The sequence below is a fragment of the Plutella xylostella genome, chromosome 21 (assembly GCF_932276165.1).
Source record: "Plutella xylostella chromosome 21, ilPluXylo3.1, whole genome shotgun sequence".
Taxonomy (NCBI): Eukaryota; Metazoa; Arthropoda; class Insecta; order Lepidoptera; family Plutellidae; genus Plutella; species Plutella xylostella.
Window position 1 is genome coordinate 1,762,212 of NC_064001.1, and position 17,601 is coordinate 1,779,812.

Genomic DNA, 17,601 nt, shown 5'->3' on the forward strand with positions numbered 1-17,601 from the left:
TGGAACTTCATTATACTATTGAGATATATTTTAATATTATTTTTAGAAATGCCGAATCCTTAAATTATTTTAATTTAATGAAAAAATTTACAGGTGGTCAGGTTTCTCTGACTCTAACTGTACTTAACTCTCTGACTGTAACAGTATTATTATCATCAGTTTTTATTTGTATATTTTATTTAATTATCTCACGCATAAATTTTTTTGACTACTGCATATTTCTGTTTACTGTTTTCTGATTCTATTTTATACTACCAATGCATGATCTCCTTAAAAAAATGAAATTCAAAAATAATAACTTAAATTTAGACCTGTTAAACTTTAGCTTAATTGTTGCATCGTTACATGACATGATTTCCCAATATGCAGGATCATCAAATTCTTCACTGCATGTGCGGCGGATCGAAATACGATATCTGTTGAGCGTGTGACCATTTTTGTGAGAAGTATGTTTTTTTGTTATATGGATTCAAAGAATAAAGCTATGCATCGCTCCAAATCTGTAATTGAACTTTGATACGTTTTTATAACAATAGTTATGATACATCTAGTGCTATCTTTTCTATGGGATATAAGTATAAGATAATGGGATAAATGGGAAAGATATTATCGGTTTTAGCGTTACGAAACTGTGACATAATATAAATCTCTTTATGAATGCGATTTTGATACAAGAAAAATACCATATAAACGGTTTTATTTTTGGTTTTTTTTATAAGCTTTAGGTAATGATTATTTTATTGGTTTACTATCATCACAATTTAAAAAAAAATATAGGTCTGAATTTATTGATATATATATTTACTTTCATACTATTTATTAATTTTCAGCAATATCTGGCTTGTGGTGGATTATTTAGTTAATTTATTTTTATAGTTTAATTTTTAGCAGCTTAATTTTTAAATGCAAATAATTAATTTAAATATGGGTTAAAAAAAATGGCTAGTCAAGGAATGTTTTTATAGTACCAAAGAATATTTTGAATTTAAGTGATATTAATCACTTACATACTCACAATAGTAAATTTTACAATGCATTGAATTTGTAATTTGGATTATTTTATTTTTTAAACAAAAATGTATCTATAATTACCTATTTAAGTATATAATTTAATTAGATGTTATTTGATAGGGTTAGCAATTTAATTTTGAAATATGAATAGTACTTTGACGGAATTTAGACATTTTAGATTGAAAAATATTTTCGAACAAATTATAAGAAATAAGGTAAGATTTTCTATGATTAACATTTTAAAATATGTATTAATTTTATGAGTTCTATTATTTATCCGTATCAATATGTTTATCTTTTAGAAATCAAAATAAACCACATTAAGCCTGTAAAATAAAATATCCTGAAATGAAATATAATATTATGTAATATAAAAATTGACAATAAGTATGGACACGTACGATATATGTATGATTTTCTAATATATTTACTAGATTTTAATTGATGAAATATTACCTAGTCGTCAACAAGCGTCATTAAAATTATTATACTTCCAAAGAAAATAAACATGCAATAATATATTTTAGGTACCTAAGTAATCTAGGCACTTCCATATTTAATAAAAGGTATTTAAGTCGGTTAGAAGTTCCATCTGTGACATTCCATATTGGAAATTATTTATTATTTACTCAATCATTTCTGCATATTTAGATCCAACACAATTTAAAAAAAAATACTTTAGTTAGGTATATTTTGACATCAACATCTTTGACTTATCTGTTTCTCAATGAATTTAAAAGAACGCTATAAAGAAAAATTATATAATAATTAGCCAACCTGAATTTTTAAATAATTACTGTTCCGAAAAAAATATAAATTTCTCATCTGGCGTGGCGTGGCGGTCGAACTTGCGGGGATCCAACTCGGGCGCGTCCAGCTGCTCGCGTCCCTCTGGGCGGCACCAGGCAGCAGCGTCCTCCTCCAGCCTCGCAGCTGTAGCCCGGAGGACGTCCTCTGCTACCCGACTCGCACACTCCCAGCGCCTTCTCCTCAACAGCCAATTTGTCTCCCGGCGCCATCCATGTTTTTGTAGAATTTTATTGTATTTTGTCCACTTGATTGTCATGTTTATTTTCTTCAAGTTTCTTATATTTAATTAATTATTATTATTTATTGGAATTTTAATCCTATAGATTATATGAATCGTCCATTTTCATTTTATTTTTACTAACATTATCACTCACTTTTATTTTTATGTAAAAGTCCTTTGTTTTTAATTTATTTTATTATTCGGTCCGCCGGCACTGCCACGGAGGCAGGCCGGCTGGCACGGTCGCCATGTAATGAGGCGAGCAATCAAGAACACGGTTGATGTGCGAATGGTCTTTATTATTAATATGAAGTACGTATTAGGTACCTATGTATGGAGGGAAGGTGTTGCCACACTACAAATTCTTAACTAAATAATCCACCACAAGCCAGATATTGCTGAAAATTAATAAATAGTATGAAAGTAAATATATATATATCAATAAATTCAGACCTATATTTTTTTTTAAATTGTGATGATAGTAAACCAATAAAATAATCATTACCTAAAGCTTATAAAAAAAACCAAAAATAAAACCGTTTATATGGTATTTTTCTTGTATCAAAATCGCATTCATAAAGAGATTTATATTATGTCACAGTTTCGTAACGCTAAAACCGATAATATCTTTCCCATTTATCCCATTATCTTATACTTATATCCCATAGAAAAGATAGCACTAGATGTATCATAACTATTGTTATAAAAACGTATCAAAGTTCAATTACAGATTTGGAGCGATGCATAGCTTTATTCTTTGAATCCATATAACAAAAAAACATACTTCTCACAAAAATGGTCACACGCTCAACAGATATCGTATTTCGATCCGCCGCACATGCAGTGAAGAATTTGATGATCCTGCATATTGGGAAATCATGTCATGTAACGATGCAACAATTAAGCTAAAGTTTAACAGGTCTAAATTTAAGTTATTATTTTTGAATTTCATTTTTTTAAGGAGATCATGCATTGGTAGTATAAAATAGAATCAGAAAACAGTAAACAGAAATATGCAGTAGTCAAAAAAATTTATGCGTGAGATAATTAAATAAAATATACAAATAAAAACTGATGATAATAATACTGTTACAGTCAGAGAGTTAAGTACAGTTAGAGTCAGAGAAACCTGACCACCTGTAAATTTTTTCATTAAATTAAAATAATTTAAGGATTCGGCATTTCTAAAAATAATATTAAAATATATCTCAATAGTATAATGAAGTTCCAGTATCAACATAAATTTAAGTAAGTGCCAACATATTATTCGAAATGTACTTACACTTCAGATAAATATATATTATAATGAAAATTAATTGGGTAAACTAATAAAGATATTACAACTACGTACCAGAATTAGATTAGGAAATATGATTTCGAAAAATAGTTACTGATTTTAAACATAGGTACCCATAAATAAAAATTATAAAGTTTGGAATGTAAAGAATAAAAATTATAGAAAATAAATATTTGATACGGTTACGTTAATATAATGGTTTAAAAAGAAAACAAAATCGTAATAAAAGAAAGAAGAGTAAAATATAGAGTGTAAAGTTTATTTTGCGAGCAAAGACACGGCTGGATGTAGTATTAAAGATCTTTTTGTCGTTCCAAGAAATGATGATTAGGTACGAATCGTCTTGTCGTCGTCGTATGTAGATAAGCGAAGGGTATAGATGTCGATGTACAAGTATAAAGATTGTTTAGTACTCTTTTGAGACTAGGGATTGATTAGTTTTGTTAATTGAATGAAGATCTATGAATTATGGTGAAAATGGTTATGAGTAAGCAATGATAAAGAATATTAGGTAATGTATGAAGGTTCAGTAGCTCATGTGCACGTGAGAAATGTATGGTTGAGGAAACTTTGGTCAGTGAATAAACAATTGGACTGATCACCCAAGCGTTAAGAATATTTTATTGGCCGAAGGATTCTAAAGGACATGAGTAATATAAAGAAGGTAATACGAGTAAGGGACATACAGAGCGCAATTACCAAGATAATTAGCGATTACGTATGGTCAGAGGACTTATATAAATAAAAAGTAAATAGCAAAGTCATCGAAGGTACATATGGTAGGGTACAACAAGGTGTCACGTCCTTATTTCTGATCATAGTGCGGTCGAGAACCCTCCGTGAAGAATTTTGGAATTGCCTAAGAGTAGAGCTAGTTTAAATGTGCCCTTGTAATATTTATGGAATATGTGTTTTTTATATTATAATTATTATAGAGTCGACTCTCGTTGTTTTGCGTACCCTGCAGATAAATATATAAATAAATAATGAAGACCAGGCCTGGCCCACCAAAGAGTGGAAATAATTATATGTACCTTTTCGTAAATGTGTATGTGTGAAATGAAATAAAGTATAAATAAATAATAAAAGATGACTTTAAAAATAAAAGAAACTGAATGAAGAAAAGTATACGCAAATAAATGAAATAAAGTATAAATAAATAAAGATGATTTTGAAAATAAAAGAATATGAATGATGAAATACATACGCAAAATAAATGAAATATTTTGAAAATAAAAGATTAAATGAATGATGATAAATATACGCAAATAGATGAAATGAAGTATAGATAAATAAAGATGATTTTGAAAGTAAAAGAAATAAATGAAATAAAGTATAGTAAATTACGAAATAAATATATATTTTTTTTTAATATAGAAAGAGAAAGAAATAAGGTTATAATGAATTGAATTAATAACTTACGTCAGTAAATATTAAAAAAAAAATTAGAAAGTTTTAATCATAATGTAGTAAATAAATCATATAAATGAATAATTTTCTTTAACAATTTTAAAGTACAATCAAGGACAAATCCTTCTATAATCATTAGATAATTTTGAATTTTAGTTGGACACAACTTGTGTTAAATGAGTTTCTTGTAGGGCAAGTACCTATGTACTGAGTTGAATTATATTGAAACTAAATAATTATCATGAATATCGAAACATTTAATATTGTTTTTTTAAATAAATTACTATGATTTACATTTAAAAATATGTTTAGAGTAATACATTTTAAGGGTACCTATACATATACAGCTATACAGATGTAATAAAAATAAAAGATTTTTAAATAGAGATTTATTAAAGATTAATAAATACATTTATGTTTGGGTAATCAATTATCAACAAGCGAGTCGTCAACAATGCGTCAACATTACTTTATGTTAAGATAAAATATATGTTAAGTTTTGAGGAAACTTATAATTGTACTTATTGTTTCATTTTATATTGTATTAATGTGTGCACTATCATAATAATAAATCTTTTCAGAATCAGAATTTGCAATAGGAAATTAATACGTAATATATTATGTTAATACTTGGTATACATTAAGATATCCGTAACTAAAATTGTATTAAAAAATAAATAAAACTAAAATATTAATAGTCCGGAAATTATATTATTCTTTGTTGGATATAAAGTGCACACTTAAATTCTTAATGTTAACTTTACGTGTTTAACCATGTAATCAATGAAAAAAAAAAAAGCTTTGATGTCAACGATGTGGTTTAATTTTTGTGTTCAGTACAAAAACACTTGCAATAACTTATTTCTATAAAATCAATTTAAATTTTAATGTTTATACATTTATATAGAGTTTGTACGTAACTAATAACATACCCGAGTTTTCATATTTTTTTAAATTAGGATTTTCCTGTATATAAAAAGATTCAAAATGTATTTTTTTTTGTTTAAAAGCAACCAATTTTAAGTAATTTTGTGAACTTAAGTAGTAACATATTAGTAACCTTGGAGAAGAACGAAATTTAAATGTCTGATTATTCTGTATCTGTAATTACTTGTAAAAATCTATTTTAACAATTACCGACTCATATTAAAAATTGAAAAAATGTAATTATGTAACATTTTTTATTCGAAAAGGGGGAAGGTGTAGTGTGGCAACACCTTCCCTCCATACATAGGTACCTAATACGTACTTCATATTAATAATAAAGACCATTCGCACATCAACCGTGTTCTTGATTGCTCGCCTCATTACAATACTTACATAAGATTGATGCCATCTATTGTTTTCTTTGAGATTTCTGTTTTTTGAGATATCATGAAAATAATAACTGTATTTCCAAAAAAAAAACTGTTTATTAAGAGTCTTAGGGCGTCTTGCATAACAAAGTTAAATAAAATTAAATCTATGACCTCTTGCTCTGACATCATACTATCAGAGTAAGAGACAAACTATTTAATTTTATTTAACTTTGTTGTGCAAGACGCCCTTATGAACCGTGTCGTTTGACAGGGTTTAACTCCCGTTAAGGGTTAACCCTTATGGCCTTAAGGCGGGTATTTTTAGTGTAATACAGTAAAGTTGTTACAGGAATAACCTTCCTGTAGCTATCCCTTAGGGATCGTTTAAGGGATTGTGAGACGTTGGGCGGCACGTGGCGAGGTCACTTTGAACAAATGTTAATATATTGGAACGATTGTGTACGTGCTTGGGGGTTAATCTATATGACGAAAAAGACGGAGTTTCGGAGACTAGCTTAATGGCGCCATCCGTCTGCAATATTGAAGTACATTTAACAGCGCATTAGAACATCATCAACTACACTTGTAAATATTTACATCAAATTCTAAATTAAATGTTTGAAAAATAGGTGGCGACATTTTGTTTCCTTGTCAGTGTATTTCTATGGAATTCATTTGGCTGCTAGTGTTGATCAACGACACTTTGTCTGCTGCAAACTCATGTGGTCCGCAGAGAATTTGCAACTTTAATTGTCTAACAAAACAAGCTGTTGCGCCGACTGTGTTTCAGTTAATTTGCAACTTTAGACGTCTAACAAGCTTTTTGGGGTTTAGTTGCGGCGCGTAACACTTCCAGATGCCATCAACGACACATTAATCTCTATGTATAAACGTACCATACACCGTACATGCGAGCTATAAAAAATCACTTTGCTAAATTACACAATTCTCCCGACCGATTTCTCAAGTTATACTCATCCTCTTTAAGCTCCCACATACAGAAAATATGTAGAGTGAAAGCTACACTTTAGGCGCCCACTTCAGTTGTTTTTTTGCTATACATAGGTATCTATACTATCTATGCAGTTGAAAGATGAAAATGATAATATTTAGTCACCACATTGTATGTTTATGCTGAATGCCCATGAATTTACGAATATGATAGCGCTTGCCGTTTAACTTTTTTATCATTATATTTGTGAGTGGCTCATAAGCGTAACTGAGACAAAATCCCTATAATCTACACTATACTTACAATACATTCTGCACGTCTAGTACGGTCAGGTGCAGAGAAACCTGACCCCCCTTTCATAGTAACAATGCTTCTGAGGGGTTCAGGTTTCTCTGCCCCTTACTGTACCTACATGTTTGATAATTCGAAAACTTTGTATACAAAGTGGTGCCTCTAGCGGAAACTTTCATAAATAATTCAGAAGAAAAAAATCATTTTCGTAAATTACAAAACCCATGCTAGAGACCCTGCATCGTTTCAGTAAATCTGAATTACAGTAGAGCTTTTAGAATGAAACCACACTAGAGACTATGAGATTATGTTACCACTTACCACTATATTGTGTTTCACATACCCCCTGTATAGCAACCCTATTGTATGGTTTTAAAAGAGATAATGGCTTGTCGGATGCTACTTTATGTGAAATACACTGGCCTTCACAAATAAGTATTACACTTCAAACTTGACAAAACTTTATCGGTTTCTAATGGGGGCTAACGCGTGTGAATTTGCCGCTAGGGGCGCTGGTGTGCACTGAGGTCAAGTGACATTTTACTTTTCATATAATTTGTTTGGCGGGCTTCGTGATAAATTATATTTTCGTTCATTTCCCTGTTGAAAAGTGATCTCTTTTTGCGAAATTATCGCAAATATGGATTATTTGTCGTTGAAAGCTGAATAATTAAGGAAAAGAGGCGCAAAAATAAGCAGTCTCAAAGAGCAGCTAATTCCGAGGTTAGTTTGTTTACTGTTTACAAACTTATTTTTTACGAAGTGTATGCTTGTTTGCTTAGGTAACAGCTATGTTTTTTCTTTTTACAGATACCATGACTATGACCGTAACACTAACTTGGTTGGAAACGTAGAGGACAGCATCATACAACAAAATGATTCAGTGTACTGTTGAGTGGCCTTCAGAAACTTTGTATAGCAGTGTGAACACTAAAAATTAAACTCCAGATCTAGATATTATCACCAATGAGTACTTTGGAATTTATGTACAATGTATACCATCGCTCTTACGGTTAATTAAAACATCGTGATAAAACCTGCACATCTAGATTTTCGAACCCTTCCTACCACGCTGGTCCACTGCAGGTTGGTACCTGCAGTGGACCAGCGTGGTAGGAAATGGTCCAAGCTTAGGAGTGGAGTTTAGACCTTAAGGCGATATGCACAAAGGCTCCATTCGAGTGAGCCAGGTGCAGGTACTGACACCCCCACAAATAATATAATACTTAGGGTCTGTTTCACAATGTCTGGTTAGTGGCTACCTGACGGATAAAATACATGCTGTCACTCTCTGTTACAATTTTTTAGACAGTGACAGCATGTATTTTATCCGACAGGTAGCGCCTAACCAGACATTGTGAAACAGGGGCTTAGTATACTATACTACCATTATTTAGTTTCAACTAACAACTCAACCAGCATTCATTGTGTGGATTACTAATGTGTTATATTTTTTGTATAGCAGTGTGTTTAAACGGAAAGGATAAATAAAAGTTAAATCAGTGTGTAATTCTTTTATTTTTATTGTATTTATTAAATGCCTAATCCTTATTTACATTATGTTCTTTCTGAAATTGGTTATAATGATTTTCACAAACAAGAGATTGTCGGATAATAATTATTTCACATGCCACTGTTTTAGAACAGTTTTATCACTTGTTAACATAAGTCCTCCTTTTCTTTCCGAACATAACGGATCTACACTACATTGCGGCATAGTAACTCGATGTGATGATAGTTATTTTATAATTAATAATCTTATAAGATTCAAAATTTTAAAACTTTATTTCGCGCCAATTTGATACAGTCTCTTTTGATAAGTTTGACAGCTATGGTACCTCTTGACCTCAGCCGACAGTGGCGCCAACTGGTGAGCAAAAAAACGGTAGTCCCCATTGCGTAAGATACGCTCTCTACTAAACTAAAAAGGATTCAAAAAGAGTTTGTAATACTATGATACAAGTATGTTTTTAAATAAGTAAGTAACAAAGCGTTTATCAAATGTTTCTGTAATCACTTTTTCAAAACCCATCGCGTGTCAGAGGCAACAAAGTTACATATATAATTATTATAGTAAGCTTATAAAGGGTTATTCAGTATACTTTGGTAAATTATAAATTTTTCTTTTAAGTAGCTCTTTAAAAATCGCGAAAAAATAGGCATTAAGTATCAAGTCTTCATATAATATGCAATTTATTAGACTAGTGATGTTTTTGTAGATTTTCAAGTATAACCAAAGTTGTTCAGAATTACCAATTTACTCGTCCCTTCAATTTACAATATTATACAACTTTTGCAAAAACTAGGAAGTACTCGTATAGTTTAGATTAAAAAAAGATAATTTAAAAGTGTACCACCTATTTTTGCAGGCCAGTGTACAGTAGTATACTTAAATCCTTTTTAGAACAAGGCACTCGCCGTTTCCTTTCGTTGAAATTGTTTCAGAGATAATTTCAAAGTGAATTACTTACTTAAAAGGCTTTAGTTGAATCGCTTGCTGTGGTAAATTTAGATTAAAGAAATATTATCGTATAGGTTAAGAATATATAGCGAGACTCACGAACAGTAAATTAATTGTTATAAATAAAAGCCAAAAGCCTTTTGGTAACTTGTTCAATGCGCAGACACCAGTCGTCTCGCGCCCGTCACCTCGATAACACACTTAAGAAATGTAACTTGGTTATCATGTAGTAAATTCAGTAAATAGTTTGGCCTCAAGAAATCCTGCATTCGTCATTTACCACAACCCCGTAGTCACCCACATGTTAACCCTAAACACTCCTCTCGATATGTTTTAGGTTGTATCCTACGCGTGTTGTAGGTTATTTATCTTATTTTTATATACATATAATTCATTGCTACATAGTACCTACATACTTCTATTATTAACCCACACTCAATTAACTCACTCCCTCTCAATCATTCGTGTGAACTGCAACATTTGACTGAACTAAAATTGAAATGCATGACTTCAGAGTCGCTAGTTTTATCTGTCTATATACCCGAAGCATTTGAATAAACTTAGTCTAAAATATACTAAAATATACTCGTAAACTGTGTCGGAATTCCCACATGAATGGTCTCTTGGAGGTTCTTACTGTCGATGTAGGATCGAACAATGATCGTGGATGGGAATGAATAAAACATGGACTTGACTTTATCCGCATCGATAGCATTTGAAGGAGGCGCGGATGAAGCCTCATCGAGATCTATCAAAAGTATACTCACCGGCAATGAAAAAGTTCTACTCAAAAATGCCGACACCAAGTTCTGATATCCGGTTGCTCTGTTACAATCCTGGATCATTCATCAAACGAAGTAAACACAACACATTTGTGTTTACTTCGATTGCCTTTGCAATGAATAACAATTTAGTTGTTATTGAAACAAAACCACAGGCTTTCAGCACCCCGCTGTTACAAAGAGCTCAAGTAGAATCGTTTTAAAATAAAGTTACATTTTATACTTCGAACAAAGACCATCCAAAGTGTTTGGATTCTATTGGAAATACCTACATGGAAGACTTTGAGACCGCAAAAGTAGCTTGATGCAAATATTTTATTACTCATACCTCGTTGTTTGTTTACTTTTATTACATACCCCGACCGAAAATAGTGTTGTTATACGGATGATGTAAGTAAAGTTTGCAGTTGTTGATTTTATAACAAAATTGGTTAAGTGGTTCATACAATTATGTACCTACTTATAGCAATATTTTATTGAAGTTCTTAAATTCATCGTGACAAAATTTTTAATTATAATCTTTATTGCAACACCAATTAGGTATATAAGTGTTTGATTTTTATTCTTTGTAACTAATAAACGTCATGTTGCTTGTCCATTTGATAAAATGTAAACTGTGAAAGAAACTAGAACCAATTAATTTTCCTCAGTTATAACATAGCATAAACGATAATTAAATACAAATATTCATCAACATTTTGCGATTTAACAATATAGCAAAAAAAAACTAGATCCGGAGAGTTAATAATATTTTTTCCACAAATGGTAGCCATTTAATACCTTGATAAAGGTGAGCGGGCAAACATTTCAATCTCCAGTCGACATAAATAATAAGAACCCTCGTAAATAATACTGCTTTTTTATATTGCCCGCGGATTCCGGGCCTCGGGGATTTTATATTATTTATTATTGGTAAATGTTGCCGTCGACGCATGAATTAATCGCGCAGATTACAGGTGTTTTTCAGCTGAATTTCAGAACATCCCCTGTAGCATCAAGCTTTTTGAGTTTTACTCTAGTAATGCCGGTATAAAAATAGCTATTATTAATCTAACTTCTACACGAAAAATGTGTTGGCCTCTATAAAAAACCATAAAAAATAAGAATTTACTACGAAATCTACATAATTATAAGTAACCCTAGCCTACGTCGATGTCATTTACACAGATTTCAGCAGTGCATTTGACAAAGTTAGTCACTCAATACTTTTAACCAAATTGTCATCGTACGGTATTTGTGGTACACTTTATGACTGGTTTGCATCCTACCTGAGAAACAGAAGAATGACTGTTGTTGCTAATGGGTTTCAATCTGACTCATATTTATCTACATCCGGTGTGCCCCAAGGATCCCATTTGGGACCAATCCTTTTTCTTTTATTCATCAATGACATATCAAATTATATTAAATATTGTAATTATTCTATATTTGCCGATGACATGAAAATTTATAAAGATGTTAATTCTAACAAAGATGTGTTTATGATTCAAGAAGACCTAACAAGAGTAAAACAATGGTGTGATCTGAACAACATGATGTTAAACGTAACAAAATGTTACCACATTAAGTTTACAAAAAATATAAATAAAATCGAATCCCTATATACAATAGATCATGAACCAGTTGCTGAGGTTGAATCAAATTAGAGACTTGGGTGTGATACTCGATAGTAAATTGACCTTCACTGCCCACTATGATCATATCATAACTAAATCTTTGAAAATTGTAGGTTTCATTAAACGAATGGCAAAAGATTTTAAATCTAGCACAAAAATAATGTTGTTCAACTCTTTAGTACGTAGCACATTAGAATATTCATCTGTGATATGGGACCCTATCTACAATGTCCACAAGGAACGTATAGAACGTATCCAAAGATCTTTCACTAGACATCTAGCATATCACGAGAAAGGTTTTAGTCACAAAAACTCTTACGATGCTCGCCTTGATTACTTTAAGATAATATCATTAGAATCTCATCGTAAACTTTTGGAATTAATTTTCCTATGGAAGCTCGTCCACGGGGTTTCATTTTGTCCGGAAGCATTGAACAGAATATCCCTAGCGGTGCCCAGATCTAATCGTAGACTGCCTCATACCCGCACCTTCCATATTCCAACCTTCAGGACAAACACTGGAAATAACTCTCCCTTATTTAGGATGCTATCCGCGTATCCTAACTAATATTATAAATGCGAAAGTAACTGTGTCTGTCTGTCTTTCCGTCTGTCTGTCTGTCTGTCTGTTACTCTTTCACGCCAAAACTACTGAACGGATTTGAATGAAATTTGGTATACATATGGTCTAGACCCTGAGAAAGAACATAGGCTACTTTTTATCCCGGAATTCCCACGGGAAAACTTTTTAAGGCGAAGCGAAGCTCGCGGGCACAGCTAGTAACCAAATAAATGAAGAGATACATGCCAACGCTGAAACTATTGACATTTACCATGACTCTCTAGCAATTTTCAAAAGTACAGCACTGAACCATTTGGTAAAAATGAATTAATAATATTGATTTTAGTTTTAATTAATTATTTGTTTTTATTTTATGCTATAGCCTAGTATACGGCTCCCAATACGGCTGGTCACCGCGGGAGTAGTAGACCAAAACCCTCCATCATAATTTCTACGAAATCAAAGGAAAGTGACTTGTACCTGGGAACCTTCAACGTAAGAAGTTTAGTTGATCCGCACCGAAATTACCTGTTAGATCATGCCTTAAATAACATTAAGTGGGACATTCTAGGATTGTCGGAAGTAAAAAAGAAGGATACACATATACTAGAAAAAGAAGAGTACATATTTATGTATCATGGAGAGAAAAGCGGAACTAATGGAATAGGATTCATGATCAAAAAGAAACTGAAGGAAAATATAATTGATTTTAAACCAATCTCAGATAGAGTCGCGAGACTAAGTCTTAAAATCGGAGCATCTCAAAATATGAACTTAATTCAAGTATATTTTCCTACCGGCCGAGCCCCTTTAGAAGAGATAGAGAATATTTACACTGAAATAACAAGCGCTATGGAGGAATGCGAAGGGTCAGTAATAATTTTGGGTGATTTTAATGCCAAGATAGGGTTCCCAACGGCAGAAGATAAAAATACTATGGGCCCATGGGGCTACGGGAAAAGAAATGAAAGAGGCACTCGGCTACTTGAATTTTGTAGAGAAAACCAACTATACATCTGGAACACACATTTCAAAAAGAACCCAAAGCAAAGATGGACCTGGAGGTCTCCAGATCAAGTTACACGTAACGAGATAGATTTTGTCATAGCTAAGAAAAATGAAAAAATTCAAAACATACAAGTCATGAATACCCTCTACCCGAGCGACCACAGACTACTACGATGTAGATACTCAATAAACATGAAGCAAAATAAAAAAAGTAGAAAATCATTCACAACGAAAAAGTCTAAGTTCTCACCACTAGAAGCAGAGTCCATGAAAAATATTTTCCGTCTCCTGACAGAAAATATTGATAAATCTACTACAATACAACAACGCTACGACGAAATCATTTCAAAAATCACGAAAGCACTATCAATGTTACCAAAGGTGTCAAGCGAAAACGTCAAATCACACTTTATAACAACCGAGATCGAAAACTTAATACAGGAAAGGGTTGAACTACAAAACAAACAAGGTAAAACCAAGCATGAAAAACAGCAACTAACTAAGCTCCACATCCAAATTAAGAATAAAGTAAAGAAGAATATAAGACAATACAAACTAAATATTTTAGAAGAAAATTTAGAGAAGAGAGGATCAACTAAGCAAGCGAGGAAACAACTACAAACATTCAGATCATGGATACCGGCACTCAGAAATAAAGAGGGGTGCAGCTCTACTAATCGTGTTGACCTAGTAGAAATAGCGTCAGAATTCTACAAACAACTGTATAAAAGCACAGATAGGAAACTGCCCCACTTAGTACTATCAAACTCGGCAGATGATGACGCACCACCACCCTTTTTACAGCGAGAAGTTAATCATGCCATACTTTCACTTGCATCTTCAAAGAGTCCAGGGGAAGATGGAATCACAAACGAAATGTTGAAAGCAGTTGTAGAGCCAATAACACCATTAATAACCTCCTTGTTCAATGATATAATAACACAAAAGTTAGTGCCTGAGCAATGGGAAACAGCGATGATTAGCCTGCTCTATAAGAAAGGTGATCCGAAAGAAATCGGTAACTATAGGCCAATTAGCCTTCTTCAGACTATGTACAAGTTATTTACCCAGTTAATACTTAGAAGAATTACACCAACACTTGACTTTAATCAACCAAGAGAGCAGGCAGGATTCAGAGCTCATTTTTCGACAGTCGATCACATGTTCACATTGACTCAAATAATTGAAAAATACTCAGAGTTCAACAAAACAATATACATCGCATTTGTTGATTACGCAAAGGCGTTTGATTCGGTACTGCATGCTCCCTTATGGGCGGCTCTTAAAGAACAAGGAGTTTGCCGACAATACATAGATATCCTCAAAGAAATCTACAGTAAGAGCAAGGCCACATTGAAACTAGAAAGGAAGAGTGATCCATTTAGTATCGAACGAGGAGTGAGACAAGGAGATCCCGTCTCACCAAAACTCTTTACGGCTCTACTTGAACACATCTTTAGAAAGTTAGAATGGGACTCTATCGGCTTGAACATCAATGGAGAGCGGCTAAGCAACCTGAGATTCGCAGATGATATTGTTCTACTAAGTGAAAATCATGATGAGTTACAATACATGCTTCGTACCTTAGATGAACAAAGTAGAGAGTGCGGTCTAGCAATGAACCCCGAAAAGACTTGTATACTCACAAACGGAGAACAGAAAGACATACTGATTCAAGGAACTAAAATGAGCTATGTCAGTGACTATATATACCTTGGCCAAAATATTACTATGCAAGGCTGGGCCATCAAAGAAGTGGAAAGAAGGGTAGCAAAAGCTTGGAACAAATACTGGTCGCTAAAAGATGTTTTTAAATCAAAATTACCACTGAGGCTAAAAAAGAAAGCTTTCGACTCTGTGGTTCTCCCTACACTGCTCTACGGCTGCCAGACTTGGCCGTTAACAAAGCTTATCATCAACAAGTTGAAAGTATTTCAAAGATCCGCAGAACGAAGCATGTTGGGGTTAAAACTAACAGACAGAGTAAGAGCTGTAGACATCAGACGAAAAACCAATTTAATTGACGCCGTAAAGATGGCATGTAGTCTGAAATGGAGATGGGCCGGACACATATCACGAGTACGCGACGGACGCTGGAGCGAGAGGGTGCTGCACTGGCAGGTGCGAGACGCGCGGCGCGGGCGCGGCCGGCCGCGGCGGCGCTGGGCGGACGACCTGGTGCAGCTGGCGGGCAGCACCTGGACGCGGCTGGCGGGAGACAGGGACAAATGGAAACGGATGGAGGAGGCCTACGTCCAACTATGGACGTCCCAAATCATAGAATTGTAAATATATATTTAATAGATATAGAAAAATACATAGTAATAATATTTAGGGAATGAAATCTATATAAATTATTAATGAAATTGAAGTTATTATTATTAGCAAATTAGATATATGAATGAAATGTAATTATTAATAAGTAGTAATATGATTAAGAACTAAGCTAGGCTAATTAAATTTATATTGATTTAATTTATTATTTATTAATGAAATGTGATTTAAATATTTAAATGATTAGAAATTAGTAATTATGAATAAGTAATAATATGATTTAGAACTAAGCTAGGTATTTATAAAGAAGATTGATATGTTGAAATTTATATTGATTTAATTTTTTATTTATTAATGAAATGTTATTTAAATATTTAAATGATTAGAAACTATTATTAAGTTGCATTAAATGTCTATGTATAATTATGTCATGTTTATGTAATGTATGTTATTTCAATTTGGGAAATAAAGGCTATAATAATAATAATAATAAATAGCCTAGTATATAGTATAAATACATTTTTTAATGAAATTTATATAAAACTATAAGCTAATGTTATGATGTATGAATGTTTTTAAATTCTTTTAATATTAATTCTATATAATATTGCATGCCAACTATTAAGTACTTAGCAGTTCAATGAATGTTGCTTCCGCCTGTAATAGGGATGCACACGAGAACCTTTTTGTGTCTTAGTTTTTAATAAATTGCATGTGTGTTATTCTGTTGGTGGAACAATAAATAAATAAATAAATACGTCATTGCTACGAAATGTTGCTACGAAGTAAAGCTACGCCATTGCTACGAAATGTTGCTACGAAGTAAAGCTACGCCATTGCTACGAATTTTTTCGTAGCATAGATGTAGCATTCATGTTGATCATACCTCTTGCTATGATATATTCTTATCCTAACTAATATTTCAATGCGAAAGTAACTGTGTCTGTCTGTCTGTCTGATACTCTTTCAAGCCAAATCTACTAAACGTATTTGAATGAAATTTGGTATACATATGGTCTAGACCCTGATAAAGAACATAGGCTACTTTTTATCCCGGAATTCCCACGGGAACACTTTTTAAGGCGAAGCGAAGCTCGCGGGAACAGCTAGTTCAATATAACATTAAAGACAGTTAAAGTGATTTCTGATTTGAATCATAAAGTTTCATGTTCAAAGAAACACTAGACAGTCTGAAGTAAAGCTGCTTAGGACCAGATTTAGTTATGAAATTGAATGAGATTTAAAGGCAAGCACTCGTAGGTACCTCAACTGATAAGTTTTCCCTCTTTCTTGCAAACTGAATAAGAAGTGCTTGAATATAGTGGTTGGAGCGAAAACTATTTAAATACAAGGTATTATTAGTTTCTTCATCATCATCAGTTAGCTTTCCTGAAAGCACACCACATCACTTCCGTATTCCTGATCCAATATTTAGGGCCTGTTTCACAATATCTAGCTAGTGGTTACCTGTGAGATAAAATACATGATGTCACTGTCTAAAAAATAATTACAGAGAGTGACAGCATGTATTTTATCTTGCAGGTAGCCACTAACCAGACATTGTGAAAATGAGGGCCTTACTCCAATTGACAATTTAAAACAACTTTTA

At 32.7% G+C, this 17,601-nt stretch overlaps 1 protein-coding gene across 1 annotated transcript in view; it reads left to right on the forward strand.

Annotated features, from left to right (window-relative positions):
- Nucleotides 1–17,601, forward strand: part of LOC105381030 (adipokinetic hormone/corazonin-related peptide receptor variant I) — a 92,098-nt gene that overhangs the window by 56,492 nt on the left and 18,005 nt on the right. The window lies entirely within an intron of this gene.